Source organism: Pinus tabuliformis, chromosome 6, assembly GCF_031772625.1.
Source record: "Pinus tabuliformis cultivar Carrire ecotype Pingquan chromosome 6, CPIR1, whole genome shotgun sequence".
In the NCBI taxonomy this organism is placed as follows: Eukaryota; Viridiplantae; Streptophyta; class Pinopsida; order Pinales; family Pinaceae; genus Pinus; species Pinus tabuliformis.
The window spans coordinates 2,084,837,953-2,084,860,800 of NC_142292.1; the positions used below are offsets into that span (position 1 = coordinate 2,084,837,953).

A 22,848-nucleotide genomic window follows, 5' to 3' on the forward strand; every position below is an offset into this window, starting at 1 on the left:
ATCTTTGAGATGAGAGATCAACTTCAAGAGCTTGGGGAAGTCATGTCTAACAGAGAGATGACAACCGTTGTACTCAATGCTCTACTTGAGGAGTGGGGAAACTTCACATCAAGCATTTATGCCAAGAAGGAAGCAAACACTCTTAGTGATATGTGGCCTCTATGCAGAACATAGGAGACTAGACTTAGGGCGAAAGAAGATGTGGGATCAAAGGAGCAAGCATTTGCTACTTTGGCAAGTTTGGTCCACGAAGAACAAACAACAAAGACATGTCCAAGATCCAATGTTTTGGATGCCAAGAATATGGACACTACAAAAGGAATTGTCCAAGAATATGGACACTGCAAAAGAAGGAAGATCCTCTGGATCTCTACAATGACTAGGTCAAACTCTTCCCTTTTATACTTCTTTCAAAGTTTTGAGTAGAATAGGAGCATGCAGGAATAAACTAAATTGCATGGCTAGAATCACCCTCTAGGATCTAGCAGTATGATGTACATGGAGTTCTAGACACTCATGTAGATGTAGCATTTATGAGAAGAACAAAATTGCATAGTAGGAATATCTTCTAGAATATGGGAGCATGGAAAATATAGCTCAAAGATATTCATGTAGAAGGAGCATACCTAGAATAGGACCTCATATATGATGGAAGGAAACTTGATCATGATAAGAATCTTAGAAGACCTAAATCATCAAAGGTAGGAAACATTTGCAAGGCGAGGATCTTTAAGATCCTATGATAGAATCTTCAAGAGAAGGTTAGTGAAAAAAGGCAAATGTCTCATTAGGAATCCCACCCATGGGATTCAAGAAAATGGATGATATGCAGGTAGGCTAAGATGAAGCAAGAAGGGCTACACCAAAGAATGATCAAGGAGGATCAAGATGAGGTATGCATGCATCAAAGTTTTAAGTCATGTCATCATTTGTATATTATTGAGTCATGCGTATAGTTCTATAACATGATGCAAGCATGAAAGGATCTCTTTCACCAAGAACATGATCGAAGGCATGTACCATGATGCAATGAAGGTCAACAAAAGAACATGCTCACATAAGGAGCATAAGATTGTTGACTAAGAAGCAAGAAGAAACACTGATAAGTCTAGAAAGTAAGGGATGAAGGAATGCTTCCACAAGAAGCATTAGGTGGTTGACCGATCTATCTGAGAAGAAGAAAATGAAGAAAGAGATCAAGCATGTGAAGAACACCATGATCACTGAGAATCACTATCTGACAAAATGCCTTGAAAGATATCTCCCGAAAGAAGGCATGATAACTCTGATGAAGGAAGAAAGGACCCTTGATACCTATGAATGCCTTAGAGATATAAAAGGTGCAGATAACTGATTCTACTCTATGAAGATGTCAAGATGAAGAAGGCATCCAATAAAAGGAAAATCAATGTTGAAGCAATATCAGGATGAAGTCATGATGGGCTACCAGGTCAAATCATATAACCTAGCAAGTATGATGGACCATCCATGAGGAGAGTCTTCCGAAGCATGGACAAGATGACAAAGGAGTAGCCAAGATGACTAGAAGAACTTGATAGTCACTTTCCATGAAGCAATGACATGACTAACCAAGAAGAAAAGTGATGGATGGATGGTGCCCTACTGAGAAGAAGTTCGATCGAAGACTTCATGACATCAAGAAAGGAAGGAGATCATGCAATTGAAGGACCCATGAAGAAGAAGCTGCTGATGAAGGAAAGAGTCCCCAGTTAAGAGGGAGCTCTGACAAGTCACTGATCAAGAGGGAGTTTTGAATCACCTTTGATTACAAAGGAGTGACTATTGTGTTTTCCATGTCATGAGCCATGAAGGACTAACAACCAAGTCTAGATGAAGGCCATGAATGGAAATGTAGACGCAAGATGGACACAACATTCTTGTCTTCACTTGGAAGAAAGAATGGGAGGATTAGGTAATCATCTGGCATCCGATACTCTTTGAGGATGTGTAGGGCATCCAAGACAAGAGTAGGCAAGAGGACCGATATTCTTTGGGGGTTGGGAACCCAAGATAAGAATAGTCCTAGTGTGAAAATTTTTAAACTGAAATTCTACTACAGAAACAACTGATTTATTTTACCTACTTATTATTCACAAGAAGTTATTTACGAAATCCCTTCAACAAATATTAAAATAAATTCTACTGCAGTTATCACACAATTACCCATAGAAAAATACATGCATAAGAACCAATCACGTCAACACAATTATTTTTGGACAATTGTACTCGGAAAAACCCAATGTGGGAAAACTGGTGCAAAAAATGAGGGCTTTATTAATCTTCAACAACAATTGCTTTTACGAGGAATGATTTTACAGAGAAACTGAAAGAAAACACCCGAGACTTTCTCTTTGAGACCTTCTAACACTTTGGGGACCTTGCACCCACTTTTGAGTCACTTCTGCGTCACTCTGCGTGGCCCAACGTGGCTCTGAGTGGTTCTGGTCCCTCTATGTCAGCCTGCGTAGGCTTTGCATCTCTCCTCTAGACTGCGTCTCTCTTTGCGCTGTCTTCCACTATCCTTGTGTCACCTCCTCCTCAGTCACTGCCTGTTGCTGATGCCTTCCTCTTCTTCCACCCTGCAACTCTCCCTCATAAATCAATCTCCTCTGCTTGAGAATCGATTTTCCTTGAGATACTGAGTATCTGCTGGTGTGACTCCAAATGATCCTCAAGTCTTCTCTTATACTTTTCCTGTTGACGAATCAACGACCGAGATTAATTCCCTAACCAACAGCTAAGATTAAAACAGATTTGATCCTCGTCTCTTAGAAGCTTCTCACCTTTATCTTTATTAATACCCATTAATATTTTTATTTTCCTAAGTTTAGACTTAGGAACGCATTAAAAATATTAATTATTTTAATAACTCCTCATCCGCGTGGAATTTCTCAAAACGACTTTTGGGTCTTGGAGATCTCATGTGCCCTAGCCTCTCCTTCAAATTTCAAGGCTAGAGCACATTTGATACTACCAAAAATCAACACTTCCTCTTAGCAAGGAATGTGCTCTAGCAATGTTTCACTAGAGAAACATCACACTGATCTTCCGCATCGGTACCTGTGTTGATGCTTGGCTTGCTGCCTCACATCCCTTGCAATGCTGCTTCCTGTATTGCTGCCCATGACACTGCCACTGCCACTGCCACTGCCACTATTGGACCTGTATTGCAGCTCCCTTTCAACATACTGCATCATGTTGCCCATAGCATTGCCACTGTTATCTACTGCACTGCGATTCCTGATACTCATCCATTTTTGCAACTGAAATGGATTCTTTACCATCCCCATCTTCTCCCTGAAATAAAAAAACTTTGTTCTTCCTATAGCCTTGGTGAGGATGTTTGCCACCTGTTCTCCTGTAGGAGTGTATCTCAACTGTACTGCCCCTCATTGGACACAGTCTCTGACAAAGTGTCACCTGATATCAATGTGCTTAGAACGATCATGAAATATTGGATTCTCAGAGAGCTTGATGCTACTCTCCTGAATAGATTCACAAGCAATTTCCGAAGCCATATGGCTTCACATGAAGTTGTGCTAGCTGCCATATATTCTGCATCCGCTGAGCTCAGAGCCACAAATTTATGTTTCCTACTGCACCAGGAGGTCATTCCTAATCCAATGTTGAAGCAGTACCCAGTTGTACTTTTCCGATCTACTAAGTGAACCCATTCAGCCTGATGTCATTGCCCCTGGTGTACAATAGCCCATGCTCGATTGTTCCTTGTATATACCTGAGAACATGTTTGGCTATTGCCCAGTCGCCCTCTTAGGTTCCACCATGAACTGACTAAGGGTGTTGACAATGTAACAAATGTCTAGCCTGGTATTGACTAGATACATTAGGGACCCTATAAGCTGCCTGTACAAGGTGGGATCAATGTCTTTATCTTCTGATGCATTAATTTTTTTCCAGTTGGTGATAATTGGAGTAGCCATAGGTCTACATTCCTGCATCCTGAATCTCTTCAAGATTTCTGTAGCACCTCTCACCCTTCTACTGCCAAACTTCCAACCCCAGGAAATCATGCATCTGTCCCAAATCCTTCATGTCGAATTCTGTGGCTAGGTTGTATTTCTAGTCTTTCATGAACCTAGATGATCCTGTCAAGAAGAGATCATCCACATATAACACTAGGATTATAGGCTCATTCTTTACGACCAGATAATAGAGATTAGGTTTTGCGTCACTCTTGACGAACCCCATCTTCTGCAAGTAGCCATCAATTCCACTGTACCATGCCCTAGGTGCCTGTTTAACCCCATACAAGGCTTTCTTTAATCTGCATACATGAGATTTCTTCTCATGTGTCTCAAAACCTTCTGGCTGTTCAATGTATACTTCCTCTTCTATTACCCTGTTTAAGAATGCCATCTTGACATCCATCTGATGAATATCCCACCCCATCTGTGCGGCAAGAGATATCACGGTTCCAATAGAAGTATATCTGGCTACTAGGGCGAAGGTTTCTTCGTAGTTTATCCCTTCCTTCTGAGCATATCCCTTAGCCACAAACCTGGCTTTGTATTTCTCCACACTATCGTTTGCAACATATTTGACCTTGTAGATCCATTACGAACCTAACACTGATCTGTCCTGAGGCCTAGGTTCCAATTTCTAGACATCATTGACCATTATAGAGCTGTATTCCTCCACCATAGCATCCACCCATACTTGATGTTGAATGGCCTCTTGAAAACTAGAAGGTTCCCCAACGTGAGCTACTAAGGCTTGGTATCTGTCTGGTTGCCTTCGCTCCCTTTTACTATTCCTAGGTGCACCAATGAAATCTTCTGCATCTCGTAGAATCTGTCGAAGTTCCCGGCTCGTTCTTCCACTGGTAGTAGGCGCATCTATCAGTTCTTCCTCTTCTTGAGATTGCCCCTGTTCTGAAGCTTTGTCTTCAGGGGAATTTCTGGCACTAGTTTCTCCTGGTTGAAGTGGTTTGATCAATGGCTCATCTTTCGACTGCTCCTCGGAAGGCATTTCTCAGGATTTCTTGAAAGCTCTATCCTCCATGAACTTTACATCCCGCCGCACTGCTACCTTCCTACTCCCTGGAAGATAGACTCTATATGCCTTAGCATTCTCGCTATATCCCACAAGATATCTGTTAAAATTGGAAACTAGGGTGAAACTCCATGTGGGTCATCTTATTTATGGCTGCTGATATTTTTCTTGGATTTCTCTCGTCGATTGGTGTAGGATTGATCTAACAATCATCCGATTCCGACATGTATTTATGAAGATATGAATTTATTTGTATATACTTGAGAATTTGTCAAGGTTAGCCAACAAGATAAAGTGTGTGGCACACCCCTAGCTTTACCTCAACGATTCATATAAATAGAAGACACCTTGGGGCATTATTTCACATCATCTCAACACTCATCTTCTCTCTTCTCATCTCATTGGGCCAGTGTAGGAGCAGTTTCTCTCACACGTGCAAGAGGAAGGACGAAAATTCTGTTTAGGGCAGCGTTGACTTTTCTAGGGATGCGTTGACCAAGTGCAGGGTTGTTAAAGGATGCGTTGACCAAGCGTTGACCTGCACATGCTGTTTGGGTGTTTCATTGACCAACGTTGACCGAATTGTTGACTAGCGTTGATTGGTTAGGGCTGACCGCAGGCTGCTAATAATTGAATGTTGTTTTCACTGTTAACTGAGCATTGTTTTGGGTTGCCGAAGTTTGCTGTTGAAGACCGAGTTCTTCAAGGTTGACTAAAGGTCAATCTGGGGTTGTTTGACTAGCTTTAACTTTGCTGGTTGCTGATATAAAATATCAGATTTGTGATATTGTATTATCTCTCTCTCTCTGTTGAATTATTGAAGATTATAGAAGAATTGATCAAAGGATTTCCCCACATTGGGGTTTGCCCCTGGCTAGCCACCACAGCTGGTGTCTCCTGTCTTAGCTTGTCTTTTGTTGATTTATTTATGTTCTATCAACATTTTACTTTATGTGAATGTGATTGCTTAACTGTGAAATTGGTCCAATAAGAAGAAATTGAAGTAAATTGCACTAAGCATAGAACATACCATAACTTAACACGGTATCGGAGCTGAGGTGAAGACGAAGCCCAGGCAAGAGCAAGAGCAAGAGTAATCACCGAAGACTGTTGTAAAAAGTCTTAAGACTTCATGGGTTCCTCATCACACTTACCTGCCGAAGACAAGCTCCGTGAGAAGTCTGACTATCACTGATGGAAGATGTCTCTCGAACTGACATTGGAAGAGCAGGAAGTGTTGGACTATGTGAGAGGCAGAATTATAGAGCCTCCATCAAATGCACTGGTTGCTACAAGGAACAAGTGGACTAAGGGTGAAGTCAAAGCAAAGAAGATCATCCGGGACTCTATCGACAAGTGCCTGGTGCCCTATGTTTCCGACCTGAACATCTCCAAGGAGATCTACGATAGACTGGTAAGCTTGTTTAAAGTTAGTGATGCAAATCAAGTTTTGTTCCTCAAAAATAAGCTGAAGGAAATTAAGAAGGGCAAAGATGAGGATATGCAATCCTACTTCTTAAGGATCACCGAGATCAAGAATGATCTCCTATCGATTGGGGAAGTCATTCTTGACAGGGAACTGACTATCACAACTCTTGGAGGGCTCCCATATGAATGGTATGTATTTAAAACCACTCTTCTCAACAATAATGTAATTCCGGGATTTGAGGAATTGATGTTGAGATGCATTCAGGAAGAGACAAGGATGGAAGAGCAGGAAATGCCTTCATTTAGAGGCAACCCCACTGCTTTCTCCTCTCATGCTAAAAGGAGAAATAATTCCGGGTCTAAATCCAAAGAAAAGGCCAGATCGAAAGGTGGAAGGAAGGGAAGATGTTTTGTTTGCAACAAATTTGGCCACTATGCGAGGGAGTGTCCTAATAGAAAGGATACATCTCATGATGATTATCAAAATCACTCTCGGCTCAATTCCAACCACAATCAAAGGAATGGCAGGTTCAATGGCAAAGGAAAGAGGAATGCCGGAAATCAAGGAAGTGGTCAACCCTCCGAGAAGGTAAGAAACTCTAGGTATGAATCTAATGTTGTTAAAAATAAGCAAGATGAATATTATTTGATATCAACCCTCTCTACTACTTCTCCTCCGGACTTGTTGGGCAATTGGCTTATTGATAGTGGTGCCTCAAGGCATTTCACTGGTTACAAGGAAGCTCTCTCTAATCTGATAGAGAAGGAGACCAACCTGGAGATTATTCTTGGAGACAACTCCATCTATCCCATGAAGGGTGTAGGGAATGATACTCTTCAATTAAATCAAGGTAACACAATTCATTTGCAAGAAGTCCTATATGTACTTGATCTTAGGAAGAACCTGCTGTCCATTTCGGCAATGGAAGACAAAGGCTACAAGGTGGCCTTCATCGATGGCAAGGTACGTGTATGGAAAAAGAATTTTAAATATGTTTTCACTCTTGGGTTTCGAGTTGAATCTCTATATCAAGTTGGAGGAAGTCCGTTGGGAGTCATGTCATTGGGAGTCATGTCTTGTGACACATCTCTTCAGTCCGAACTATGGTACCTTAGGTTTGCCCACCTTCATTATAAGGCTCTACTCGATGTGATACAAATGGTGACAGGGATGCCCGAGTTCAAAATAGAACATGAAGGTGTATGTCTGGGATGTGCCGAAGGAAAGCTCCAAAGGGGACCATTCCCCTCAAGCCATAGCAAGACCTTCGATATTTTGCAGTTGGTTCACTCCGACATATCTGGTATGATGCCCATGAACTCTTTAGGAGGTTATTTACATTATCTCACTTTTACAGATGACTATTCTCGCAAGACATGGATATACTTCTTGAAAAAGAAGGATGAAGTGTTCTCCTGGTTCTGTCACTTCAAAGTCTTGATCGAAAATCAAACCGAGAAGAAGATCAAGATCTTAAGGATTGATAATGGGGCCGAGTATGAATCGAATGAGTTCCATGACTTTTGCAAAGAGGCTGGCATTAAGAGGGAGACCACAACACCATACACTCATGAGCAGAATGGTGTGGCGGAAAGGAATAATTGTACGATTGTGGACGCTATTTGTGATATGCTCCATGATCAAAGGCTTTCAAAGTTTCTATAGGTCGAAGCTGCGAATACCACCATATATGTTCAAAAGCGATGCCCTCATCAAGCATTGGGTTCCAAGACTCCCGAAGAGATGTTCACTGGTAAGAAACCTGATGTCTCTCATTTTAGAATTTTCGGAAGTCCTATATATTTTCATGTGCCGAAAGAGAAAAGGAATAAATTGGGTGCATCTGGAAAGAAGGGAATCTTCGTGGGCTATAGCGAAATTCTAAGGGCTATAGAACCTATGTGGCTGGTCAAAGGGAAGTCAAGATAGTCATGGTGTCACCTTTGACGAAGATATGGTTCTTAGCGAGGTTGACAATCTTCCTATATTAAGGAAAACTAAAGAAGCTGACACCAGGAAGTCAAATGAAAAGGAAGATGAGATGATGCCCGAAGTGGAAGAACCTATGGATCCTATTGGTCCCCCTCGGCAAGAGCCTTCCTCTTCTAGGAAGAGGCCCTCATGGCTTAGGGGGACACTTGATGCCAAAGGACACATTGCACCCAGAGGGACTTTCCGTGAAATTAAGAAGCCGACCAGGTATCAGGGATATTTGACCATTATGAGCACGATCATTCAAAATGAGCCTTCATCGTTCGAAGAAGCCGTGAAGCATCAAGTATGGAAGGATGCTATGAATGAGGAATACGAGTCCATCATGAAGAACGATGTCTGGGATGTGGTTTCCAGATCCCAGGACAAAATAGTTGTCACCTCGAAGTGGCTTTACAAAATAAAGCATGGAGGTGATGGAAGTGCTGAAAAGTATAAGGCTCGTTTTTTCACTCGTGGCTTCTCTCAAAAGGAAGGTATAGATTATGACGAGATACTTGCACCTGTTGCCCGATACACCACCATCCGCTCGATCATAGCCCTTGCTGCTTCGCAAGAATGGAACCTATATCAGATGGATGTCAAGACTGCGTTCTTGCATGGTTCGATTAAAGCGGAAGTCGATGTGGAACAACCCGAGGGGTTTGAGATTCATAATCGGGAATCTCACGTATGCAGGTTGAAGAAATCCCTCTATGGGCTGAAGTAAGCACCACGAGCTTGGTATGAGAGGATCGATAACTACTTGATGAAGCTGGGTTTCACTAAGAGTGAATCCGATCCAAACTTTTACTTTAAGGTTGAAGATGATAAGCCTCTCATACTGGTGCTATATGTTGACAACCTCTTTCTGACAGGTGCAGACCCTCTCATTCACAAATGTAAGAGGGAGTTGGCTTCCTAATTTGAGATGAAGGACCTAAGACTGATGCACTATTTCCTAGGGATGGAAGTCTGGCAAAAACCAGGGGAGATTTTCCAATCTCAAGGAAAATATGAGGTGAAGATATTGGAGAGATTCGGTATGGTGGACTGCAAGCCCATGACTACCCCGATGGAGCTTAACTTCAAGAAGTTATGCAGTAGTGCTGCTGGATCTGCTTTGGGAAATGCTACTGAGTATCGTCAACTCATAGGAGCATTGATGTTCTTGGTGAACTCCCATCTGGATATATGTTTTGCAGTCAACACGTTGAGCCAACATATGGTTAAGCCTCACCACTCACATTGGATTGGTGCCAAGAATCTTTTGAGATATCTTCGGGGCACAATCACTCATGGGTTGAGATACACTGTCGGAGATGTGAGGCTACATGGATATACCGATGTTGATTGGGCAGGCAGTATGGTGGACCGAAAGAGCACTTCCGGGAGCTATTTTTCTTTGGGTTCTGCCTCGATATCCTGGATGAGCAGGAAGCAGAAGTTGGTGGCTTTGACCATCGCTGAGGCAGAGTATATTGTTGCGAGTATGGCCTCTTGTGAGGTTGTCTGGTTGCGGAAGCTCTTCAGTGAGCTGTGTGGACATACATTGGATACTACCGTGATCCTTTGTGACAACCAAAGTGGGATTCAGTTATCCGAGAATCCCGTATTTCATGATCGCTCCAAACATATCGATATCTGGTACCACTTTATTTGGGATATGGTACAGCAAGGAGCAATAAGGCTCCATCATATTGGTATAGATGAGCAGGTCGTTGACATTCTGACGAAGCCTGGGAAAGGTCAAGTTCTTGAATTTCCGAGAACGACTTGGAGTTGTTGAGAGACCCTCTTATGAGGGTCCTGTATGATGCATGCATTGAGTTTCGGGGGGCTTGGGGTACTTCTTGGAGCGACAAGCGACCCTAGGGCGACTCACCCTTCCCTAGTGGTGCGCTGTGTACAGGGTGAATGGTTCAACCTTCCCCTAAAATATCCCATGGCGACTTGTGGGCAGGATGAGTGGTTCTCCTACCGAAGCATCCTACCAATGTAGTCTGGGACTCATGGAAAGTACCTCTCATTTGGCCACTGAGTAGGGAAATGAGGATAGGGACCATAGTAGTACTGATGGAAACATCGTGTATCTGCCATACTCCCTATGCTAGGATGACTGACATTGATATGGGATCAATTGGAACTGACTTTGGGTCAGTAAGAGTGATATAGCTCACTCTCTCTTGGAACTGATCTGCGGTCAGTAAGAGTGGTATGACACACTCTCTTGAATTGACTTCGGGGCAGTAAGAGCGCTATTGAGCACTCTCTTTTATCTGGGACTTACTTTGGGTCAGTAGAGGATGGTATGATACATCCTCGATCATTTCTTGAGCAGAGCCAAGCCGAGCAGTGCAAGGCAGTGCATTTGATGGCAGAGATAGTATAGATGGTCAGATGTATTAACAGATGGATTTCTCCCTAGTTGAGAGGGAGTGTTAAAATTGGCAACTAGGGCCAAACTCCATGTGGGTCATCTTATTTATGGCAGCTGATATTTTTCTTGGATACCTCTCGTCGAGAGGTGTAGGATTGATCTAACAATCATCCGTTTCCGACATGTATTTATGGAGATATGAATTTATTTGTATATACTTGACAATTTGTCAAGGTCGGCCAACAAGATAAAAGTGTGTGGCACACTCCCAACTTAACCTCAACGATTCATATAAATAGAAGACACCTTGTGGCGTTATTTCACATCATCTCAACACTCATCTTCTCTCTCCTCATCTCATTGGGCCAGCGTAGGAGCAATATCTCTCACACGTGCAAGAGGGAGGACGAAAATTTTGTTTAGGGTAGCGTTGACTGTTTTCTAGGGTAGCATTGACTTTCTGGGTAGCGTTGACTTTTCTAGGGTTGCGTTGACCAAGTGTAGGATATCAAAGGATGCATTGACCAAGCGTTGAGTTGCGCACACTGTTTGGGTGCTGCATTGACCAATGTTGACTGGTTAGGGTTGACTGCAGGCTTTTGATTATTGACCGCTGTTTTGACCGTTGACTGAGGGTTGTTTTGGGCTGCCAAAGTTTGCTGTTGAAGACCGATTTCTTCAAGGTTGACTAGAGGTCAATCCGGGGCTGTTTGACTAGCTTTGACTTTGCTGGTCGCTGATTTATTATTGCTGATATAAGATATCAGATTTGTGATATTGTACTATCTTTCTCTTTGTTGAATTATTGAAGATTATAGAAGAATTGATCAAAGGGTTTCCCCACATTGGGGTTTGCCCCTGGCTAGCCACCACATCTGGTGTCTCTTGTCTTGGCTTGTCTTCTGTCGATTTATTTATGTTCTATCAGCATTTTACTTTATGTTGATGTGATTGCTAAACAGTGAAATTGGGGTAATAAGAAGAAATTGAAGTAAATTGCACTAAGCATAGAACATACCATAACTTAACAATATCCTTTCTCAGCAGTTTGATCTAATTTCTTTCTCTTCTCTTCGGCTATACGACAATACGCTAAACTCCCAAATATCCTGAAATGACTGACTTCAGGTGTCTTCCTGATGAAGACCTTCTTCGAAGTGATTTTTCCCAATGCCCTGTGAGGAGTTCTGTTCTAGACATAAACCACTGTGCACCATGCTTCTGCCCACAGGAATTTAGGCATATCCTGATCATACAACATCGCCATAGTTGCTTCCACAATAGTCTTGTTTTTCCTTTCTGCTACTCCATTCTGCTTCGGATTGTAGGTAGCTGTCCACTCCCTTCTGATGCCTTACATAGCGCAAAAATCGGTGAAGTCATTGTCAACATACTCTCCACCATTGTTTGAACGCAACACTTTTATCTTCTTTCCTGTCAGATTCTCCATTACAGCCTTGAACTCTTTGAATCGACCGAAAGCCTCATCCTTGGTTTTAAGAAAGTAGATCCAAGTCTTCCTGGAATGGTCATCGATGAAGGTGACGAAGTATTTGGCACCACTAAGAGCTTTTGTGGACATCAGTCCATAGATGTCTGAGTGTATCAATGCTAGCACACTCTTAGCCCTATTGTTACATTTGGAAAACGCTGCTTTGGCATACTTGCCTAGAGCGCACCCTTTGCATACATCATCTCGTTCAGTAATTAGTTCTGGAACTCCTGATACTGTTTTCTTGAGAATTCTCAGAGCCCCATCGTGTAAGTGTCCCATCCTCCTGTGCCATAGTTCATTCAAATCTTTGTCTCCATTACTGCCTATCAGTGCCATTGGTGATTCTAGTTGCAACCTGTACAACCTGTTACTTCTGATTCCAATCTAGGCCTTCTTTTTCCAACCCGAGTGTTTGACATATACTTTCTCTTTAAAGAAGAAAACGTCATAGCCCTTGTTTTGAAGTTGAGATACATAAAGTAAGTTCATTCCGAATCCTGGCACATGCAGCACATTGGTTGCTCGAAGCCGCTCTCCTGCTTTGGTTTGAAAAACTATAGTACCTCTTCCTACTAGAGTACACTTTTCTTTATTTCCCATGGTGATCTGAAAATTCATTCTTTCTTCTTGATAATCTGAAAAACATTCTTCGATTCCTGTCATATGACAGAAAGCTCTACTATCTATATACCAAACCTCCAAGGAGGCAGAGCTTGCTAAGCAAGCGAATTCTTCTTCCAATCTGGAAGCTAACATAGAATAATCGTAATTTATGTCCCTTGTGCATTCTTCTGGAAATTTGCGCGAGTTCCCTTGAGTGGATGCCTCTGCATCATGCTCTTGACCCATAATCGATTTTCCTCTCTTGTTGTTGGATCTCTGCTCTGATACCATGTGAAAATTTCTAACTTGAAATTCTACTACTGCAGCAACTAATTTATTTCACCTACTTATTAGTCATAATAAGTTATTTACGAGATCCCTTCAGTAAATATCAAAATAAATTCTACTGCAGTTATCACACAATTACCTAGAGAAAAATACATGCACAAGAACCAATCACATCAACACAGTTATTTTTGGACAATTGTTCCTGGAAAAACCCAATGTGGGAAAACCAGTGTAGCAGATGAGGGTTTTATGAATCTTTAGCAGCAATTGCTTTTACAAGGAATGATTTTACAGAGACACTGAAAGAAAACACTTGAGTCTTTCCCTTTGAGACCTTCTGACACTTTGGGGACCTTGCTTCCACTTCTGCATCACTCCTGCATCACTCTACGTGGCCTAGTGTGGCTCTGAGTGGATCTGCGTCCCTTTGCGTCAGCTTGCGTAGGCTTTGCGTCTCTCCTTTGGACTGCGTCTCTCTCTGCCCTGTCTCCCACCGTCCCTGTGTCACCTCCTCCTCAGTCACTGCCTGTTGCTGATGCCCTCCTCTTCCTCCACCTGCAACTCTCCCTCTGAAATCGATCTCCTCTGCTTGAGAATCGATTTTCCTTGAGATATTGAGTATCTGCCGGTGTGTCTCCAAATGATCCTCAAGTCTTCTCTTATACTTTTCCCGTTGACGAATCAACGACTGAGATTAAGTCCCTCATCAACGACTAAGATTAAAACAGACTTGATCCTCGTCTCTTAGAAGCTTATCACCCTTGTCTTTATTAATACCCATTAATATTTTTATTTTCCTAATTTTAGATTTAGGTTCCCATTAAAAATATTAATTATTTTAACAACTCCTCATCCGGGTGGAATTTCTCAAAACGATATCTGGGTTTTGGAGATCTCATGTGCCTTAGCCTCTCTTTCAAATTTCAAAGCTAGAGCACATCCGATGCTACCAAAAATCAACACCTAGAAGGTCATACTCGAGAACACCCAGGTGGGTATGTACCTCGAGAGACAATGATGAAGGTGTCTCTAAATCATTGGTCTCGCTAGCATTGTGGCTCATGGTCTTGTAAAGAGATGGAGCTGTTAGTCAAGGCCTTGCACTATGACAATGCTGATGAATATGATGCTATAAGAGATGGATTGCTAATCCGGTTTCTCTTATGTGAATTCTTCGAGATTGAAAATTGCCAAACACCTTGTAATGTTGTATGAATACCTCCCTAGTTAAGAGGGAGTGTTGAAGAAGATGTAACTAGGTTCGGTCTTCATATATGTAATTTTGATATTTGTACTTATTCAAGAAAAGAGAATTTATTTTGATATTATTTGTCAATGAGTTTCTTGCTCATTGAAAATAGGTCAAGTACATTTTGAAGTCAAAGTCAAAGTCAAAATGTAATTATGATGAGACCCTTTGAGGGCATGTTACATCATGTATGATGTCATACAAGGTCATGGGAACACCTCCAAGGCCTCTCATAGCAGCAACGATGACTACAAGCAACAAAAATGATGAAGAAAAATTGAATTTTGGCACAAACTGCAAGTCGGCTTTAGGGACAGTCATGTCGGCTTAAAGGAGGAGGGACAAACCTCTATAAATAGAGGTTGTCCACTCATTTGGAGACACCAACTCATCTCTGAAATCTGCAAGCAAGGAGGATGAAGTAAGACGAAGAAAAGAGGAGAAAAAGGGTTTGTTAGGGCAGTGAAGCAAGGAGAAGTTGCAGCCACAGTCAAAGGACTGTCTCTAAGGTGAAAACCAATCACACGTGCAAAGAACAGGGCCATCTCTGCGGTCACAACAACAGCCATATATCAGTCTCAAGTTTATCATTGTTTGGGCTAGTAATTAGGCCTACAAAGACCCTCCACTCTAGTGTTGAAGAGAGCCTCACAAACGAAGTGAAGGAAGACTTTTATGAAGCTAACACAGCCACACGTGCGAAGTAAGAAGGCCGCTCTGCAACCTAACCACAGTCATACTTCAGGTCAAGTATAATGATTGGTTGGGGTGAAATTTAAGGTCTATAAGACCTCCCTCTAGAGCGAAGGAGAAACACTCACAGACAAAGGAAGCCGAGAAAGAAAGGGATTGTTTCTAGGGCTAGAATAGTCCCACGTGTGAGGTACAGTTGCAGATATACAACAGTCTAAGGGCAACATATTGAGGGACATCATTTGGATGTAGGAAAAGGTCTACATGTAGGAATTTACAGGGTAAGTTCCTCAGAAAGAACACCAAAAGGACACCGCTCACAACCAGATCACAGATCAATACACCAGTATTTTTGACGTGGTTAAAACCCTCAAAGAGGGAAACAGTCCACGGCCTGCGCCAACGTGGCTACTACAGGCAATTTATTAATCAAAGAATGAAAATTTACATAAGCTTCTCTCATGCACGGATTACCCGAACAATGACCCTCCATGCGCTTTAAATAGAACTCATGGACCAATCGGGTGTCAAGCCACGGATCAAGTGTCGGTAATACCGAGGAGAGAGTGAACCGTCGGATCACTACATATCGTGACCGTCGGATTGTAAGTTACAAAATGTACAACGGTAAAGAAACACACTTTACCTAACTCTATACTAGACCAAGTTGATCTTAACTATTTCCTATGTGTCGGAATATCCTAACATCCCCCCTTAAGAACAACTTGGGATAGGATTGAAGGATTTACAAATATGACACAATAGGAGAAGGAAGGAGGCACTAGAGCCTATCCCCCCTTAGTGACAACTTCCTGAACTCCAAGCATATATCGAAGTTTAGTGAACTTCGCCTCTGTGAGAGCCTTTGTGAAGATGTCTGCAACCTGATCATCTGTTGAACAATATTGCACTTCAAGAACATGGTCATGAATGAGCTTTCTGATGAAGTGCATGTGTAGTTCAATGTGTTTACTGCGCTGATGCTGGACTGGATCTTTGCATAGCTGAATGGCACTTTGATTATCACACCAAAGTGTGGTTGGATGTTGCTGCTCAAAGCCAAACTCTGATAGGATCTGACGAAGCCACAAGGCTTCCTTACTAGCTTCCACGACACCACGATACTCTGCTTCTGCTGACGAAAGAGAAATGGCAGCCTGTTTCTTACAAGCCCATGTAATAGGTCCTGAACCAAGAGTGAAGACATAACCGGCAGTAGACTTCCGATCATCAGGGTCACCAGCCCAATCAGAATCAGTGAAACCAACTAATAGAGGAGCTGCTTTGGCACTGTAATGAATCCCAAACTGTACTGTACCTCGAACATAACGAAGTATTCTTTTGGCTGCTTTCCAATGACTTTCACGGGGGTTTTGCATAAAACGAGCAACAAGGCCAACAACAAAGGAAAGATCAGGACGAGTATGGGTTAAATACAAGAGTTTTCCTACAAGTTGACGGTATAAGGTAGCATCAACTTCAGGAGAAGTACAAGAGACTGAAAGTTTGACTCCAGACTGAAAGGGAGAAGGGGCTGGCTTACAGTCTTCCATGTGAAAATGACGAAGAATATCACAAGCATACTTGGACTGGGAAAGGGAAATACCCTCCTTGGATTGCAAGACTTGAAGACCGAGAAAATAGTGTAAGTGTCCTAAGTCTGTCATTTCAAATTTCTTTTTAAGGCTGGACTTCACATGGTTGATAAGGTTGGGATCACTACCAGTAAGAATAAGATCATCAACATAAAGAACAAGGATGATAAGAGAGTTGCCCACTTTCTTGGTGTAGACAGTATTGTCAGAATAACACCTAGAAAAGCCAGATTCTAAAAGAAAGCTATCCATTTTGGCATACCAAGCCCGAGGAGCTTGCTTGAGACCATAGAGAGATTTCTTAAGTCGACATACAAGGCTGGAGTCTGTTTGGATGAAGCCAATGGGTTGTTCCATATAGATTTCTTCATGCAAGTCCCCATGCAAGAAGGCAGATTTAACATCCATCTGATGGACTTCCCATTTTAAAGAGGCAGCAAGGGAAAGAACAAGGCGGATAGAGTTCATTTTGGCAACAGGGGAGAAGGTTTCAGTGTAGTCAATGCCTTCAACCTGTGAAAAACCCTTAGCAACAAGACGAGCTTTATGTTTATCAACTTTCCCATCTGGTCCATACTTGGTTCTGTAAACCCATTTACATCTAACAAGTTTGCGTCCCTTTGGTAGAGGAACAAGATCCCATGTATCATTTGTCAACAATGAATGATATTCTTCATTCATAGCTGCTTCCCAATGTGGATGGCCTGAAGCTTCTGCAAAAGTGTCAGGATCATGATTTACTGGAGCTTGAGCCAGTAAAGAAGAGGCTCTTTCAAACTGAGAACGTGTACGTCGCTGATCTGTAGGATCACCGGCAAGATCACCTGCTGCATCCCGAGTAGCACGGACCCATCTTGGAAGTTGAGGATCCTGAGAAGGTGGGGGAGGATTATCATCCTCACTTTCATCATCTGAAGAAGAAATGTTTTCAAAAGTAGAAGAGATAGGAAGAGGTGGCACATCCGCCGGACTAGGCTCGCAGGCCGATTTATTTTCATCAAATTTTACATCTCTTCTAATGATAACATTTTTGGACTTAAATGGAATAAGTCTATAACCTTTTACATCTTCAGAATATCCAACAAAAGTACATTTCTCACTCTTAGGTTCTAAAGCTTTATGCTTTTCATCTGGAATATGGGCCCATGCTTCACTTCCAAAAACACGAAAGTGACTTACATCTGGTTTAATGGAACTCCAAGCTTCTTCTGGAGTGATATTCTTTAGAACCTTAGTAGGAGTGCGATTGATTATATAATTTGCACAATTAATTGCTTCGGCCCAAAAACTAAGACTGAGTCCTTTAGATTGCAGCATACAATTAGCCATTTCCTTTAAGGTGCGATTTTTCCTTTCAGCTACACCATTTTGTTGTGGAGTGTATGGAACAGTATGTTGCATTTGAATTCCATTTTCGGTGCAAAAGTTGATGAATGTGTTTTTAACATATTCTCCACCATTATCAGTTCTTAGCTTAAGAATTTGATGTCCAGATTGTTTTTCAACAAAGGCTTTGAAGGCCAAAAATGTGTTAAATACTTCGCTCTTGAGTTTTAAGAAGTATACCCAAGTGCGTCTGGAGAAATCATCAATGAAAGTTAAGAAATACTTGCAGCCAGAGAATGAAGCAACAGGAAGTGGACCACATAAATCACTGTGCACAAGCTGTAAAGGGGCTGAGGCGTGCCAAGAGGCACGTTTGTCAAAACTGTCCCGATGATGTTTTCCGAGTACACATCCGGAACAAACACCATCTCTGCAAGATACCATAGGAAGACCTGTCACCATATTTTCTTTACATAGATGCTGAAGGGAGCGATAGTTTAAGTGACCAAATCGCTCATGCCAAAGTTTGCTCACTTCATCATTATGAGCAACAAATACTGAGGGAAGATTTGATGACCCAAAGTTGTGAAACTTATACAACCTTGTGGAATCATCAGCAATACCAGTAGCTAGAATCTGTTTAGGATCTCTTAGATCCTTGATTACAACATCATGAGGTGAAAATTCAACAATTTTACCTTCACCTGAATGAGTTATCTGATATACAGATAGAAGGTTGCAGGATAAGGTTGGAACACATAATACATCATTAAACTGACCATTGTCTAGATGAACAGTTCCAGTCCCTACAACATTAAGAGATCTATCATCACCAACATATATATTTTTGGTGTTACAATCATTTAAAGAAGAAAACATGGCTTGGTTTTTGGCCATGTGATAAGAGGCTCCAGAATCAATGAGCCACTCATGAGAAGGAGAAGAAGAAGATACATTTAATGCATAACCAGACTGAGATGATTGACAACGACATGCAGAAAGTGCCATTCCGGAAGTTGAAGTTGAAGTATGCTCCACATGGATGTTATGTTTCTTCATTGCGGCTTCCAAGGCTTCCATCTTCTTAAAGCATTTAGATTCTAAGTGGCCATCTCGATTACAAAAGTTACAATGTCTATCAGTCTTCTTCCATTTGTTTTTATTGGTCTTATCATTTTGCTGAAATGATCTTTCATTTTGAGGCTGAGTTTGCTTAGGACCCTTGTTTGGTTTAGGACCATTCTTTTTAGGATATGACTTCTTAGGATTCTTTGAATTTGGTTGCTGCTGGGCGGCTAACGCTTTCTTGGAAGAGTTTCCAAGATTAAGAAGACCAATGTGTAAGAGTTTTTCTTGTTCTCTTATTAAGGAATCACAAAAGGAGTCAAAGGAAGGGGCCTTGTAGTCTTTTCCTTGACAAATGAAAGCTTCCCTTGTAGAATGGAAAGTGGAAACAAATACAGAGTAGGCTGGTCCCAACTTAGTAAGGATGGAATAAATAAGGTTACCATCTTCTTTCTTAACCTTAACACCTTCCAAGAGATATCTAAGGGTCTTGAATTTGGACAAGAAATCTTCAATGCAAGAAAAATTATTAGGATCCAAAGTAAGCAACTCATTTTCAAGTTGATGGGCTCTAATTTCATTTTTAATCCCAAAAACTTTAGCGATTTTTTCCAATGCTTCATGAGGAGTCTCAAGTTCTGCAATATGGAATCTAAGATCAGGAGAAATAGACATCCCTATCAAACCACGTGCTTGATCTTGTCTATTTTCCCATTTTGCAGCCTTGTCTTCATCTTTTGGTTTCTTCTCTTGGTCTGTGGCTATTCTGTAGAGACCTTTACTTCTAAGTAAATCTTCCATGTAGGCTATCCATTGGAAGTAGTTAGTGCTGTCAAGAATGACTTGGCATGGACTTTCCATTTTTAAAAAAAACTGAAGCTGAAGATGCTGAAAGTAAGTGTTCCAATGGATAGATCTCGAAAAATTAGGCTGTTTTAAAAAAAACGGCTCTGAAAAAGGCTTCCGGATGAAGAAGTTATGGCTTTTTGAAAAAATTTGTTGAAGTTACCGGCAAAGTGCGCGAATGTGCGGGAATGAAAAAATCCGCCCCCACAAAATGGAGACTTGAACCCAAGACCTCTACTCTCTTAAAATAGCTTTGAACCAATTGATCTATACAAAAAATTTGAGAGAGAGAGAGAGAGAGAGGGGGGGGGCCTTGGTTTGCGTGCTTGCCTTGAGAAAGCTCTTTTTCCCTACAAAACACAAAACACAAAACCCAACACGAATATGCAAAGAAAAACGAACCTTGCGGCTCGAAGTTAGCTTTAGCCAAAAAACTAGATATTTTTTAAAAAAATGAATCTTGCGGCTCAAAGTTAGCTTTAGCCGAAAAACTAAATATTTTTCTCAATGTTTCTGATTTTCCGAGATCACACTAAGGTGCAGGGAAAAGAGCATACGCATGAGAAAAATCCTTCCTTTCTGTTTCTGATTTGCCCAGATCGCATAGAGTCGCAGGGCAAAGAGCATACGCAGAAATGAAAGGTATAGATCCGGTTAAAAAAAAGGGCTAAATAAACCGAAACCGAAATAAGCAGAGAGAAAATAACAGTAAACTGCAAAAACACTGTATACCTCCCGATCTGAAAAATGACGCAGCTAGGGCTACCGGAAACCTTTTCGCGTGAAACGAAAGGGGTTCCTCACTGGAACAGATGCTCCGAACGCAACAGAGCAGTCCTCTCGGCCCGAAAGCAGTCAGAAACAACAGATCTAGGAAACGACAGCCGCATGCAGTTCTACCGGCTTCAGATTTGGATCACCAACGGACGCGGCCCTCAAATAGCTCTGATACCATGTAGGAATTTACAGGGTAAGTTCCTCAGAAAGAACACCAAAAGGACACCGCTCACAACCAGATCACAGATCAATACACCAGTATTTTTGACGTGGTTAAAACCCTCAAAGAGGGAAACAGTCCACGACCTGCGCCAACGTGGCTACTACAGGCAATTTATTAATCAAAGAATGAAAATTTACATAAGCTTCTCTCATGCACGGATTACCCGAACAATGACCCTCCATGCGCTTTAAATAGAACTCATGGACCAATCGGGTGTCAAGCCACGGATCAAGTGTCGGTAATACCGAGGAGAGAGTGAACCGTCGGATCACTACATATCGTGACCGTCGGATTGTAAGTTACAAAATGTACAACGGTAAAGAAACACACTTTACCTAACTCTATACTAGACCAAGTTGATCTTAACTATTTCCTATGTGTCGGAATATCCTAACACTACAAGGTTGCCAAGATCAGCAAGAAGGTCCTCCTTATAGCGAAGTAGAAGAAGCCCTAATATTCTAGGGTTTCCTAACCTAGAGGACAAAGTGTTGGAAGACAAAGTGGCGAAAGAAGTACTGGAAGATGTGCCGGAAGTGACAGTGCAGAAAGAGGAAGGATTTGACTCATGCTTGGAGGAGATATTAGTTAAGGGTCTAGGGTTTGGCAATTGTTCAAATAAGAAGCTTCAATAAGAGAAAACTTACAAAGGGTTTCCCTCTCAAGAGTGGAGAGGGTTTGTCCCTGGTAGAGAGCCAAATTTTTGTGTTCTTCTTATTTTGTTTAGGTAGCAGTTTGATGAAGCACACACATATGCACTAATAATAAGAAGTATAAGCTAACTAAGAAAAAGTAAAAAGACTTCAAAAACGGTTATCAAGTCTCAGAGAATCATCTCAACACTATTTTGCCGTAGATTCTCTAACAAAAAATGACTTATTAAAGCATGGGTTTCATGCTTGGGTCGATGTTTTCTAGGTCTAAGCCTCCATTGACGACTTCTAGGTTTTATCTTGAGTCATTAGAGTCATTGCCATTTTTATGAGACCCTTCTTGGGCTTTTGTATCATGTAAAAGGATTTATTTTTGAGTCAAAATGGTCATTTGTCACTTCCAGACCAAGTCGGCCCTGCCCTCATCAAGTCGGCCCGGGTTAGGGCAATTTGACCTCACAAGAAGCTTATATATTGAGCAACTCGACTTCATTTGGAGAGAATTCACTAAACAAGTTCGATCTTCAAGCAAGAGAAGCAAAAAAAGAGTGTGAAGTAGTTGGGAAGACCTAAATCGAAGTTTCTGGGCTATCTATCTCTCACACGTGCAGAGTTTCTTGGAAGTTGTTGGGGGGCCAAAAATGTGTGTTTACTGCAGGACCAAAATTCTGTTGTTGGGGTCGAAGTTCTACTTCTGGGGGGGGGGAATTCTGAACTGAAGTTGTTGCTGAGGAGCTCTCACTTTGAGTATTTTGTGAAGATCATTTGTTGTAAGGAAGGGCTGACTTGGCGGTTGGAGGAGGTTTTTGTCTATGTCTAAGAAGCTTGGAAGTGTTTCATCTTGAATTGAATCCACTGAAGGAAGAGTTCTTGACTGGGTTTTCCCCTTATAGGGGGTTTGCCTTGGCTATGCGCCTACATCTTGTGTCTCTTGTTCTTGTGATCTTCATACACATATAATTTGGTAATTGTTTGATGAAAGATAAATTAATTAAGAAGTAAAAGATGCCAACATAATTCACAAGTAATTATTAAGAAAGAAGAATCAAACCCGAAATCCTACTAGGGTTGATTTCTCAATAGGGGAGATTTTCCAATGATTTTAATGATCTTTGCAAAGATGCCGAAATAAATAAAGAAACCACTGTGTCGTACAACCCTTAACAAAATGGTGTCGCTGACAGGAAGAATAGAACCATTATGCAGTCAGAGCCATGTTGC

General features: G+C 41.6%; 1 protein-coding gene across 2 annotated transcripts in view; it reads left to right on the plus strand.

The window, feature by feature from the left end:
• The window catches only part of LOC149267576 (phospho-2-dehydro-3-deoxyheptonate aldolase 2, chloroplastic-like), a 105,937-nt gene that overhangs the window by 81,407 nt on the left and 1,682 nt on the right, over nucleotides 1–22,848 (plus strand). The gene's annotated exons all lie outside the window — the stretch shown is intronic.